The following is a 13994-nucleotide window of genomic DNA, read 5'->3' on the forward strand; positions in this document are numbered from 1 at the left end:
ACTGAAATAAATCCGGAAAGAATGTAACAGTAGCAAAGTAACAGTGTATTGTGTGTGGGAGGTTACCAATGACGTCTCCCCTTCCGATTTATAAGAAAAATAGGATTTTATTCAACCTAATGACGGATTTAAGCTAAAAGCCCAAGCCCGTAAGAGAAACCACTCGATTGAGTGATTTAAAACCACTCGATCGAGTAAACTAAAGCTTAAACCACTCGATCGAGTAGAAAATCTACTCGATCGAGTAAATCAATAAATGCAACTACTCGATCGAGTAGAAAAAGGACTCGATCGAACAAAATTCTACTCGATCGAGTACTTTCCAGCAACAGTTTCCTACATTGCGCACTGAACTTCAAACGGCTGCCATTTCTTTGTTACTTGGGCAAACAGGGTGATTCCGGTGGCGTTGGAAATCTAAGAAGACAAGCTTTCATCTCCAATTGGAATAACCTGAATATCAGTTGTAGAACTCGAGATATGGCTCTCCAAAGTAGGCACTAGCAATTTGAAGTTCTTCCTTTGCTCGCCTAGCTATCTTTCTTCTTTGCGCATCTCAAAATAGCTACATTCCTGCTCCAAATTCCCTCTTCCTCCAAATGCATGCTAAATGGACGGTAAAAGGCTTGATTTCACTACTTTCTGGTCCATTCCTGCAAATAAGATAAAATAACCAAAAGTAACATATTCGGGGCATTTCGTAGCATAAAGCTACGATAAAAGCGTAGAAATACGTGCATAAATAGGCTAAAAAGACTATATAAAATGCACATATCACTTACTTGTGGATGTTTGGCACCCACAATCTCAATTTCTAAGGTACCCAGTCATCAATGCCATGAGAATTCCCCTTCTATTCTTGAAGGATTGATAAATAAAAATGCTATCATCATCATCAAATTTGAAGGAGAAGTTGGTGAGTGGAAGTCTCCAGACGAATATGAGCCATACTTCATACCTCGTGTTGACAAGAATCATGGGCTTGTTGGTTTGAAGCATTGCAAAGGCCCAAGTGCCAAGGGCAAGGTGAAAAAAAAGTGAATGACAAACTCCCTTGGCCAAGTTTTATTGTGAATTAGAACAAACCATATTCATGTTTATTTGAGGCTTGTTCACAAGCCTTTGATCTCCTTCTAAGAGCATTGAGCTCTATGGAAAATGAATTTCAACATTTCAAACTAGTTTGGTGGAGTCTTATCTCAAACCACCATTTGTAACATATTCCTTTCAACAACTTTGCATTGTATAATATTTAACGTACTTTTTACTTGCATTTTCATACATGAGAGTTGTGAGGGAGGGTTACTCATCCATTCGTTGAGCAAATTTTTAGAAATTAATGATAAGGAATCACAAAAAAGGTGCAAGGGAAAGGATTAGTACAAAACAAAAAAAGGATTGATAAGAAGCAGCTCAGGACGCTCATCCTCTCCACAAACCGCTCGTCCTGACGAGATCGACCTGACTTCCCTAGCTATATAGTTAGTTTAGTTAGTTATTTTTGATAGGTATACGACTGCCCTGTCAAATTTTGGCGTCATTGCCGGGGAGGCAATTGCCCTATCTGTTTTTGTTTCGTTTATTTTATCCGTCTCAGGGAATTCTTATTCCTTGAGACAGTTCTTATTTATTTTCTTTCAGTGTTGTGTATGCCCATGTCAAACAGGTTGGAGTTAGTTTCAGCTGATTCTGAGCCAAAGAGACTGTTCAGGCATAGACTCCGTTTGCAAAGAGAATCACGAAAGAAAGACTTGAGTACTTTCGAACCCGAACTTCATCATTTTCTATTTACAGAAGATCAATCTTTAGTAGAAGTTAATCTCAGTTCTGTAAACCAACCAGTAAAGATGCCGAATATTGCAAGTCATTCGGATCCTAAAGCATCATCTATTCCTAAAGGTTTCAATCTCCAGACTGAGGATGGGAATACTTTTGACATCCGTCTGTCCTATATCAATCTGGTGGAGAGAAATATCTTTAGAGGTGTGGCAGGTGAAGACCCGAGGAAGCATATGCAGTTCTTTACGGATTACTGTTCCACTATCCCCGCCACAAAGGGGGTAACTCAAGACAAGATTAAGGAGGTGTTGTTTCCTTTTTCTTTGACTGACTCAGCCAGGGAGTGGCTGACTGACTTGGACCAGGCGGCCGTGGGGATCACAGACTGGGAGACCCTTGCTCTTGCTTTTTATAAGAGAGATTTCCCTCCGCAGCGCACCAATCAACTGAGGGCAAAGATCACTAGTTTCAAGCAGAAACCTGATGAAACTTTCTATGAAGCTTGGTGTCGATTCAAGAGGTTGGTGAGGTCTCTTCCTCACCATGGTTTTGATCCATGGTTCCTAGCCAATCAGTTCTACAATGGGTTGTACGATGACCACAGAGCCATACTTGATGCCTCATCTGATGGAAGATTTCAAAAGAATACTGATGATGATAAGGGATGGGCGATAATTGAGGAGATGGCGACCCATTGTGCAGAGTATGGGAACTCGAGGGATGGTATTCGAACAGTTCACGCGGTTGATAAGGCAATCGTGGCTCAGCTGGAAGCCATGAATGCTCGTTTTGATAAATTGGAGCTGTATTCTGCTGGAGAGCCTCAGACTGTCCATTTGCTTACTAAAGGGGAGACCGTCATATGTGAGAGGTGTAGGAGCAATGACGGTCATACTGCTATTGGCTGTCTTACAGAGAAGGAACAGGTCCTTGCTTTTCAACAATACAGGTAAGGAGGGGGTTCCTATTATAATAACCAAGGGGCAGTCCATCCCAATTTGAGGTGGACAACTCAAAATGTGCTCAATCCTACCCCTCCTTCGCAGCAGCAGCCATATGTCCCTCCTTATAAGGCTCAACAAGGCTTTCAAAAGCCTCCTTCCTTTCCTACACCTAATCATGGTGCATCATCCTCAGGTGGGGTGAGCGAGTTATCTGAGTTGAAGACGATAATGCAGTCTTTGACAAAGCAATGGCAACTAAGTGACCAACAGAAAGATGCATCCATCAAGTCACTTGAAACTCAAGTTGCCCAGTTAGCCGCAAACCAATCCACGAGGAAGCAGGGTCATCTACCGTCACAAGCTGATAGGAATCCACACGAGACGGTGAATTTAATAAATCTGAGAAGCGGTCATTCATATGAGGGACCGAAATTGTTGAAATCAGACCCGAGGAAGGTAATTACTACTGATGAACAGTGCACTGTTGAAGAAAAAGAGCTGACGACAAAGAAGATACTCGATCGACTGGTTTCAGGTGGTCGATCGAGTGAAAAAGCTGAAGAAAGGACTCGATCGAGTGGAATTTTTACTCGATCGAGTGACCAGGAAAAAGAACAGCTCGATCGAGTAATTTTATTGATGATTCTACTCGATCAAGTGATATTGTTACTCGATCGAGTGATGCTTATAAAGAAGACCTCGATCGAGAGCCTGCTAGTGCTCGATCGAGTGAAATATCGCCTGAAAGACCTCGTTCGAGAGGAAAGAAGTCTCGATCGAAGGATGTAGAGCTTGATCCAGCTGATACGTTAGAAGAGAGGAACAAGGGGCTCGAGATACCCATCACGGTACCCTTCCCGAGGCGAATACAGAACACAAAGGCTAATCAACAGTTCGGTAAATTTTCCAAACTCCTGAAAAGCTTGCAGTCACCGTTTCATTCACCGAATTGCTGACATAGGTACCCTCGTACCTTAAATTTATGAAAGAAATTTTATCACGTAAGAGGCACATTAAAGATCATAAGACGGTAGCTTTGAACGAGGTAGGGACGACCCTAGTTTAGAATAAGTTATCTCCAAAACAGTCAGATCCGGGTAGTTTCTCGATTCCGTGTCATATTGGTACCCACTTAATTGAAAATGCGTTATGCGATCTTGGCGCTAGCTTGAGTGTATTACCGCTGTCTCTTGCTAAGAGACTTGGTTTAACCAAGTTTAATTGAACAAATATGACTATTCAGATGGCCGACCGTAGTATATCACGACCTTGAGGTGTCATAGAAGACATACCTGTTAAGATCGGGAGATTCTTTATTCCCGTTGACTTCATTGTACTTGACATCCCCGAGGACACACATACCCCTATCATTTTAGGGAGACCATTTTTATTTACTGCCCGTGCAGTGATAGACGTCGGGGGCAAGACATTGACTTTTCAGGTTGGGGACGAGGAATTGATATTCCATCAGTCTAAGTCTCGAAGGGCTCCCATGCAAGCTCAGCCTTGCAATGCCCTCTCTTCTACTGACCCTCCTATTGACACTCCAAATGAAAATTTGGAATATTGTGCTGCTATCGTGACCCCTCCGCCTCAGATTGAAAGCGAAAATGAGGAAAGTTCGTCTGTTTTCCTTGCTGCATGTACAGATGAAAATAATGTAGGAGCTGTCAATGGTTATTGTGCAATTAATGTTAGTCAAAATGGGAGTGATGACGCTAAAGCTGGTAAGAAAGGAATAAGGACGAGGAAAGTTTGCGCGTATGTGGACGTCAACTATTCTCCTCCTAATGATTCAAATACAAGCTCGTGGAGAATGAAGAGGACGGTTAATGTTGCTGAGGTGACGTCCTCCAATCAGGAGCCCTCCGAGGGGCTGCTGAATTGCTTTGAGAAATTGGCGGGGAAATGCCCCGTGTAACAAATTGTATAAACAATCTTTAATTTCCGTCGGATTTTATTTATTGCATTTAATTAGGATAATTAGAATTTAGACATTTTTAGAGTAGTTTAGAAGACTATAGACTGTTACTATTCAAAATTGGTATTTTGGGATATTTTTGCGAGTGTTTTTATGCAGGTTTGGGGAGATTATACGCAAATTCAAAGGCTTACACGGGGAAAAGAGCTCGATCGAGTACTTTTTGTACTCGATCGAGTGGAAAATGCTCGATCGAATGGTTCCAGACTACTCGATCGACAGAAGATAAAATGGGGAGTACTCGATCGAGTAAATTTTTACTCGATCGAGTGAAATGAATACCAGAGCTCTCGATTGAGTGGTTTAAAACCACTCGATCGAGTGGATTTGCAAAGGACGCACAGGGAGTCTCTTTAACTTCCTTCTTTTCTTCTTTATTCTAATGCCTCTTTCATTATTTCGACTGCCCCTTTATTTGCGAAATAGAAAACTCCCAAATCCTCCATAATTCTTGCCCTTTTACCAAATTCACCACCTACAAGTTGTTCCTTGCTAATTAATCATCCATTGCCCTCTATTTTCCCTTTGATTCTTGCTGTTTTACACGGTCAATTAACGGAGTTAGGGTTTACGATTTTTTTCGATCAAAAATCGCCATTCTTGCTTGTATTTGTCGATTAATTGCTCAATTTGTAGGTTTATCATCATCAAGTAAGTAATTCTAATACTTCTTTGTATTCTAATTTCATTAATTTTGCTTTTTATGAAGATAATTAGGAATTAGGGTTCGGGTAGTCCTTATTTGGTCGAATGTTTCGACTATAATTGTGATTCTTTGCCCAATTTGCCTTACTTGATGATTAATTCCCTTACCTCATTGATTTTCACATGTTTACTTCGAATTTTATGGGAAATTTGCGATTAGGGTTCTTGTCAGTCGAAAATTTCGACTGTGAATTAGGTTTTTCCGGCTGCCATATGCCTAATTTGCTTCAATTGTTGCTTAATTTGCTGCATTTGTCATCTGCTAACCTCACCCTACCACTAATTACCTGTCTAAATTAAGAATTTTGAGGAAAAAAATTGGGAATTAAGGGCTGCCAGTCGAAACTTTCGACTGTTTTGGGAAATTTTTACTGTTTCAGTGCTGCTATTTCGTTAATTTCTTATCATTTTCCCCTGCCCTTTTTTACTAGGATGGATTCTAGCTCTATGCCTTCTACGAGTTTGACTTTTAGTCCGTCCTTGTCTGAGGCGGTGGTCCCTGCTGTCACCACCGCCTCCACTTCCGTTAGTACCGCAGCCCCCGTGTTCTTAGTTTCTGCTGCTGGTACCGTTTTTACTGCTGCTAGCCTTTCTTCCTCAGTGGCGGTCCCTGCTACGTCCACTGCTACAGCTTCACAATCACCTGCAGCAGCTGCTTTCAGAGCGGCCCTAGTACCTCGTACCGTCAGTGGACGGTCTTCTACTTCAGGTTCTAGAGGTCGGGGTCGCGGTCGTGGTGGTGCTACACCTGCTCCTAGCGTCTCTGCTAGCACGGTCACGATTCGAGTGGACGACACTCTTGGCTCCCACCCTGAGTACCCGCAGGTAATTTTTGTTAATGGTGTACATCGTACTAGATTTTATAACTTAGTTGACCGCGAGTTTCTCCCTACATGCTTCCTTTGACGTACGTCACTTGAGAGGCTCGGTTTCTATGAGCCATTTTGTGAGCTTTTACGGGGCACGGGGATGGCCGGACTCATCACTATGAGTGGCCATACCTTTCGGGAGCTGAGTCTCGAGTTCTTCAGCTCCTTCACCTTCTCCTCCGGGGCACGCAATGCTGCCCCCACTAGTCTTTCTGTTTCTTTGCGGTGTTCAACCGGACTTTTTCGATGACATTGGAGGAGTTTGGTACTCGACTTGGACATTCCTTTACGGGCGCCACTGTTGCCCCTAGAAAGGTCATCCGTCAGCTCTGGCGGACCTTGGCCCAGACCACCTTTCCCGAGCGAAAGCTTGCTCAGGTCCACCACCCTCTGCCCGTTACTTCCTTAGACTCATGGGGAATACTATTTTTGGCCGAAAGGAGCCAAACAACATCAACAACAACGAGCTCTCCATTTTAGGCGGTTACCTGAACATCGACTGCGAGGGTCCCTTTACCCTTAACATCGCATACTTGACCGCCCATTACTTCCAGGCTCAGGGAGAGAAGATCACGGGCACTATCGTCTGCGGTGGCATAGCCACCATTCTTACCCGCTTTCTCCTCCGTGACTTGCCTCGTGACCTACCGTACATATAGGGAGATAGGTACCTGAGCCTAGCGTCTATGCACTCTCAGACCTGGCTGACTTCTGACTACTGGACATGGAAGATAGATGGTTCCTTGTCCGTAGACCTACCTTGCACCACTCTCCCTCGTTTAGCCCAGTTGCCTACTGTTGCACGGGGCGCCCGACCACCACCTTTACCCGAGTACCACATGTCGATCTGACCACCTACTACTTTACCCGCTGCTAAGAAGCGGCGTAGACTTGAGACCGGAGAGCGATCCGCACCTTCCACGGGTGGCCAGACTTCCACAGCCACACCTACCCCGATCCCTACTCCTACTCCTACTCCTACTCCCGCGCCTGCTGACCAGACACGGACATAGCCGGTCCTACCGGCTAATTTTGTACCTCCTCCACCCTTTGAGGCGTCCTCGGTCATGGACCAAGTGCGCCGTGACGGTTTGTTGATTGAGATTGCAGAGAGACGGGCTCGTATGGAAAGGGACATAGCTCTCACTTTGTTCCCTCTATACGAGTACCACATGAGGCGACACCGTCCGATCCCAGAGGGTTGGCCAAACCCTTCCTTTTACCGGTACCCAGCTGAGGGGTACCCAGAACCTGCTAGTAAGGAGGAGGAGGAGGAGGACCCAGCGGCGGCGGCGGAGAGAGATCGAGCTGAGTAGAGGAGGAGGAGAGAGCAGGAGTGGACCCGGACTATACTGTGACGGTGGAGGACGTGACGGATGAGGCTGACGAGTAGCCGCTGGTCTACTCACTTCCCCAATTTTCAGGCTGGTTTGGGGAAGTTCGTGTTTTTTATGTCTATTCTCGCTCTTTTATTTATTTTGTCTCCTTTTTACTTTATTATTTTTCATTTTTTATTGGTTGTATATTCCCGTTCCCCTGTATATATCTTCTGGTGTATGCTGGAGGACAACGAGGGCGTTGTCCGTTTTGGTTTGGGGAGGGTATTGCATCCTTTTGAGTCTGCATTTGCATTTGTTTTGCATTCACGTTTCTATTTTTCAGCTTGCATTTGTATTTAATTATTTCTTTAAAATTCAAAAAAACCAAAAAATTAGAAAATTTCAAAAATCAAAAAATATTCACGTTTACTTTTGCATATAGGTTGAGTCGGAATGGTTGATTTCCGTGATGATATTGCATTTTAACTTGTCTTTTTACTTGAGCCTTGCACTTTTATTGACGGTTATTAGCTTTGTCATATGCATAATCGACGAGTTTTTGTTCAAATATAGCCGACTGTTTAGACTTGACTTGATAAATCGGCAAGCTACTTATAATTTCTGAGTTTTAGAGCCCATAACTGGTGACATTCATGAGCAGTTCAGTAGAAATTGAGAGTAGTACTCCTTGCATAGCATGTTCATCATTTTTGCACTTTAATGACATTCGATTTCTTATCAAATGCACACATTCGGGTTTGTGGTCGGTGTCACATGCAGGGAGGTGCTTGCAAATTTTCCCCTTTTCTTATATTTTTCTCTCATTTAGCTCCACTTAAGCCAAAACTTGCCTTTTTGACCCATTAACTACATCCCAAACTGAGCCTGCCTAGTCAAGCTAGTTTAGTATGTCTTTTGTGGTATGATTTTCCGTCTGCAGTTTGGCCCGTATCATTTTGATTGGAGTTGGTGTAAATAAAGGTAGGAGAAAATAAAAAAAGAAGAAAAAAGAAGAAAAAAAAGAGAGAAAAACGTGAAGAAAGAAAAAGAAAAAATGATGAAAACTGTATGATTCACGTGAAGAAGAAAAAAAAAAGTTGAAAATAATATTTGACTTGTATCAGTTGATTCATTTAGACGGTATTAAAAAAGGGAAGTTTGTGACCATCTAACTCCTCCGTTCTTATTCCATATTTTTGAGGAGATAGAGTATGTGATTAGTGAATTATGTGCCAAATGAAGGGCACTTGAACTTTATTTTTCAGTCAGTTGAGATTCGGACGGTCTTATATGGTCCTGTTTAGGAACTAGCTTGGCGCTTTTACCTCCACATTTCCATAACTTGTTTTGCCTTTTCTTACCTGAACCACACTATTCCCATATCATTTGTAAGCCCTCGGCTGTGACGGACATTATTGGTTGGAGTGTGTGCATTAGTACTTCAATTGTCTTTCATTTTTGTTGCATGCATGCTATGTAGGTCGCAGTTTAGGTGAGTGATTGTTTCTCTCTCTCTTTCACATATATTATTCACCCTTTGCTTCATGAGAGAAGAGTGACCACGTGAGAGTCCGATTTTGTTGGTCTTACAAGGTCGATAGGTCGGCTATATTTCTGAACAACTTATAACTCGTTTGCGTATTGATCGCATAGTCAGAATCGTTAATTTTTGTTACATTAAATTGGTTCAAGTAGACAAGTTATAGCTAGCTCTGAGTTTTCATTTCCGTTCCATTAGTTGCATTTTAGTTTACTCGAGGACGAGTAAAGGTTCGGTTTGGGGAGATTTGATACGTGCATTTTGTATAGTCTTTTTTTAGCCTATTTTAGCACGTATTTCCATGTACTTTTGTACTGTTTATATCGCATTACGCCCCGAATTGGCTACTTTGGTTCGTTTTGTCCGTTTTGTAGGAATGAACGTGAAAGTAGTGGAATCGTACCATTTTCGTCCCTCTTTTCATGCATTTTTGAGGAGACGGGATTTTCAGAGTGAGATCTTGCATTGGGATGCATGGAGGAACGGTTTACGGAGTAGTCGGTTACGAGTTTGAGCTGTTTCGGAGGAAGATTACTCGATCGAGCCCTTTTATTGGTCGATCGAGTGGTTTCTATGGCTGAGAATGGTCGATCGAGCAGTATTTTACTCGATCAAACAGTGCTGGAATTAGAGGTTACTCGATCGAGCACTATTTCTACTCGATCGAGTAGATTGCCTGGAGAAGTACTCGATCGAGCTGTTTCAGACAGCTCGATCGAGTGGTTTTGACTTCCATGGGCTTTAATTAGTCCTTGAACTTGTTTTTAGTTATTGGACTTAGCATTTTTCTATTTAAACATACATTAATTAGGTCATTAGGCATCTAATAATCTGATTATCTTTTACTGCAAAAAGACTACGTTGCTTTTTCCTCTCTACTGTAACTTTTGCTTTCGGATTTTCTTGCTCGGATTTAGTTGTTCTTTACGCCGGATTCTTGCGATTGTAATCTTTACTCTCTTTTAATCTTAATTCTTCATTTATTTACTTTAATTACTTGTTTTGTTCCTTCTTTACTTCTGCCCTAATCTTTATTTATGTAATTTCATTATGTTTAATGTTAGTTATTTCATTGTTATTAGTTTTGACAATATTAATAGCATGAGTAGCTAATTTATTTCATGTTGGGATTAGGGAATCTACGGTAGAAATGTGACGATGTAGTGAATAGGTTAGATGAATTATTTGTGAGATTCTGTCCCCATGGCAATATAACTGTATTTATCTACTTAGTTGAGTGCACTCTTCTGCGTCACCCTTTTAATCTGGTTAAATTTAATCCTGGATCGGAAGATTGGACTAAATAGACCTGCTATGAACAGTAGACTACCCTGACGAGGACGCAAGTTAAGTTAGTGGAAATCTAGGATAGAAAGTGGACCGGAAGGACCTTTCCATATCCGTCTCACATTAATTTATCTAGACTATTTGCAGTTGAGTCACTAGACTACCGTAGTGAACCGAAGTCCTGACATGTCCCTTCTTTATTGATCGCTTTATTCTTATTTTATGCCTTTATTGTTCTTCTTTATTTCTCTTCCTTTAAAGCCTTAAATAGTTTAGAAATCAATTTACAAACCCCCCATTTTGTGACCAAATAGACGGACTCTTTATAGATATCTTGCCTCCCTGAGGAGATCGACCTGACTTCCCTAGCTATATAGTTAGTTTAGTAAGTTATTTTTGATAGGTATACGACTGCCCTGTCAGCCACATGGGAGGCCGAGGAGACCATGAAAAAATGGTATCCACACCTTTTCACGCAGGTATGAGTTTGTTTACGAGGTCATAACCGTGATTCTAGAGGGATAGGTCATATTACGCAAGTACAAATTTCCTTCTTTCTTTTACTAAAAGTCGTCAACACCTCACCCTATAGTCTATTGGTTAGTCATATCCATACTAGTCATGTGTCGACCTGACCTACCGCCATACACACTTGAGGTGTGGAGCTTATCGAGTGAACCGGACACTCGATCGAGTAGTGTGTCACTGTCCAGCTTTTTACACGAGGCTTGGTATGTGGCCTATCACTCTTCAACCCATATGTTTTTAGATTTTCTTCTCAATAACCACCCTCACCTTACCCTACCACTCTATAAAACCTCTAAAAATATAATACATCTTATCCTCCAACATCTAACTCACACAATTGAAGGTTCATCTTCCATTTCTTGTTCTTAATCTTTCACTAGCATTTGTAAGTTCATCCTTAAACTTTCTCCCTTATTCCTATTTTTTAGACCTTAATTCCACTAGTGTATGGTCATATAATTAATTATAATTATGACTAATTAATAAGGTTTATGACTAAATTAATGGGGTAATTAGAGGTAAATTAATTTTGTTAGTATTATTTTTATTTTAGTAAGTAGTAGTAATAGTAGTCATAATTTGTGTAGGAGTAGACTTCTTTGAGGATCCCTTCTAGCTTGGTTGGTTGATTGATTGATTGAAGACTAGTAAGAGGTAGGGTTTCCCTACTTAACTTTAATCATATAGATGATTGTTTGTGCATTAATTAACATTAATAACATGGTAGTTGCATATAATATGAATAATGGTAATTAGGGTTTGATGGTATGATATTATTTGGCAATATTCATACATGTGGAGAGATGGATAAGCATTGTTAATATTTTATTGGTGATAAATTGCTTTATAACATGTTTATGAGACATTGGTACAAATGGTGAGTTATTGATGAATTGAGCATTAGTTATATGTCATGGATTGTATATTTGAAAAGCATATTACTTGTTTGTAATTGTCCTTCTATGTGGCGTTGATCCTTGGAAATTGGTTGGATTTGGTATTAGTTATGAGACATGGTGATAGAGGAGACGTAAGACGGTTGCGAGACCATCTTGCGCTTGGGTCGCCTCTTGGAGCTTCCCATTCCTAGTGGGATGTGCACATTGAGGACTTGAGTTTGGAGGGACCCGTGTGGTTGAGACACGCCGTCTGGCAGGGAATCTGGATCGCTCTCGGGCCTGGTACCACAGACGTGTTCCGAGTACCTAGTTGTGATCCGGTGTTGTTGGCGTGTCCTTGACATCAAAGTGTTGGAGGTGGATAGTTGAATTTTATCATGCATCATTTTATTAATCCTTAACTGCATATTCGTGTAGATTGTCGTAGTAACATGCATTCATGAACATTTGTATTATTGGATCTAAATAAAGTGTTTCCAAAATGTCTGTGGTAAACCATATGATGATTTTCGCTCATATGGGAGACAGTGATTTGACAAGTTAGCTTGCATATATTCGGAGGCTTGGGAGCGGTCTTCACCTTATTGTCATCACTTTTGTTGTTGTCTCGTTTTTTACTCTTAGACTCCACTTTTCATTTCAGTATGGTTTTTTTTTTTGGTAAATTGTGAGATGTATATATTATATATAAAAAAATAAATAATTACAAGCATAATGGACTGAAAGGTTATAGGGTCAAAACTCACAAGGAGTAACCCTTACACATCATTTTCTAGACTCAAAAGCCAATTTTTCTCCGCACTTGACATGTGATCATCTCGTTTATACTTGATTCTATGCTTCACATTTTCTTTAATCAGCTGCAAAACCCATTTTGGATTAGTAAGCATTGCATTCAATCTCGCATTATTTCTCTGTGTCCAAATATGGTAATAACTAGCAGCCAACACAAGAGCATACATATTCTTCTGCACTTTCGATCCTGCATTACTCATACCCCCTACTGATGGGATTTGTATTCCACACCAGTCAGTAATCTGCATCATAATAAGCTTCCTATACCCACACTCAAAGAACAGATGTTCCTGAGTTTCTGATGCAGCTTCACATATACAGCAATGATCAGAACTGCAACACCCAATCCTAAATAGTTTCTCCCTCGTGTTTATCCCATTATTCATTATAAGCCATGAGATTAAAGAATGTTTAGGGATTTTCCAACTGCACCACACAGTCTCATACCAATTAGGTTTGTTTTGATGAGATCTCAACCAGGCATATCCCCTACTAACAGTCTATCCCCTATTATCAGGCATCCAATTTCCATCAGAATAACCAGTTTTCATGATTTCTTTTACTTTACAAATATTCTTCCAAGTCCAAGTAGCATCAGCAGCTGGTTTATAGTCATGCCAGGTCTGTTGTTTAATATATATCTGGTTCACCCATTTGTTCCACAACCTGTCAGCTTTACAATAAATCCAGTCCACAAGTTTAGCAACAGTTGCAATGTTCCAAATTTCAACATTCTTCACCTCAAGGCCTCGTTCGTTTTTTGGAAGTGTGATAATGTCCCAATTAACAAGAGGCACTCTGTGGTATTCAGCACATCCATCCCAGAAAAAATTTCTACAAACAGCTTCTATTCTCCTAATCACATATTTTGGGAGAATGAAAATGTTAGCCCAATAAGCATATAGCGTGTTAAGCACTGAATTGATCAGGGTCAGTCTGCCAGTATATGAAAGCTTCCTGGCACCTAGACTCCTGATTCTATTCAGAATTTTCACAATGAGCATATTGCATTCTCTTTTAGAAATTCTCCCTGGCTGAATAGGGAAGCCAAGGTACCTGAATGGCATTTGGCCTTCCACAAACCCAGTAACCTGCCTGATATCATCTTTCAAATCATTTGTATTGCCATTGAAGTACACCTCAGACTTGCTATTATTCATGCTCAGTCCAGAAGCCTTTGAGAAGGTAGAAAAAGGTCTTATAAGTAGCATAATTGACTGAGTTGTCCCTTTTTAAAACATGAGAAGGTCATCTACAAACATCAGGTGGGTCAGTTTAAGCTCTTTGCATAAGGGATGATACTAGAAATCCCATCTCTCTGTGGCATATTTGATTGTTCTAGTTAAGT

At 41.1% G+C, this 13994-nt stretch overlaps 1 non-coding gene across 1 annotated transcript; it reads right to left on the reverse strand.

The window, feature by feature from the left end:
* Nucleotides 1-2222: 2222 nt before the first annotated feature.
* LOC141610342 (small nucleolar RNA R71) lies at nt 2223-2329 on the reverse strand. The gene has a single exon (XR_012528245.1). It is a non-coding gene; the product is annotated as a small nucleolar RNA R71 (small nucleolar RNA).
* Nucleotides 2330-13994: the final 11665 nt, after the last annotated feature.

The sequence above is a fragment of the Silene latifolia genome, chromosome 10 (assembly GCF_048544455.1).
Source record: "Silene latifolia isolate original U9 population chromosome 10, ASM4854445v1, whole genome shotgun sequence".
NCBI lineage: Eukaryota > Viridiplantae > Streptophyta > Magnoliopsida > Caryophyllales > Caryophyllaceae > Silene > Silene latifolia.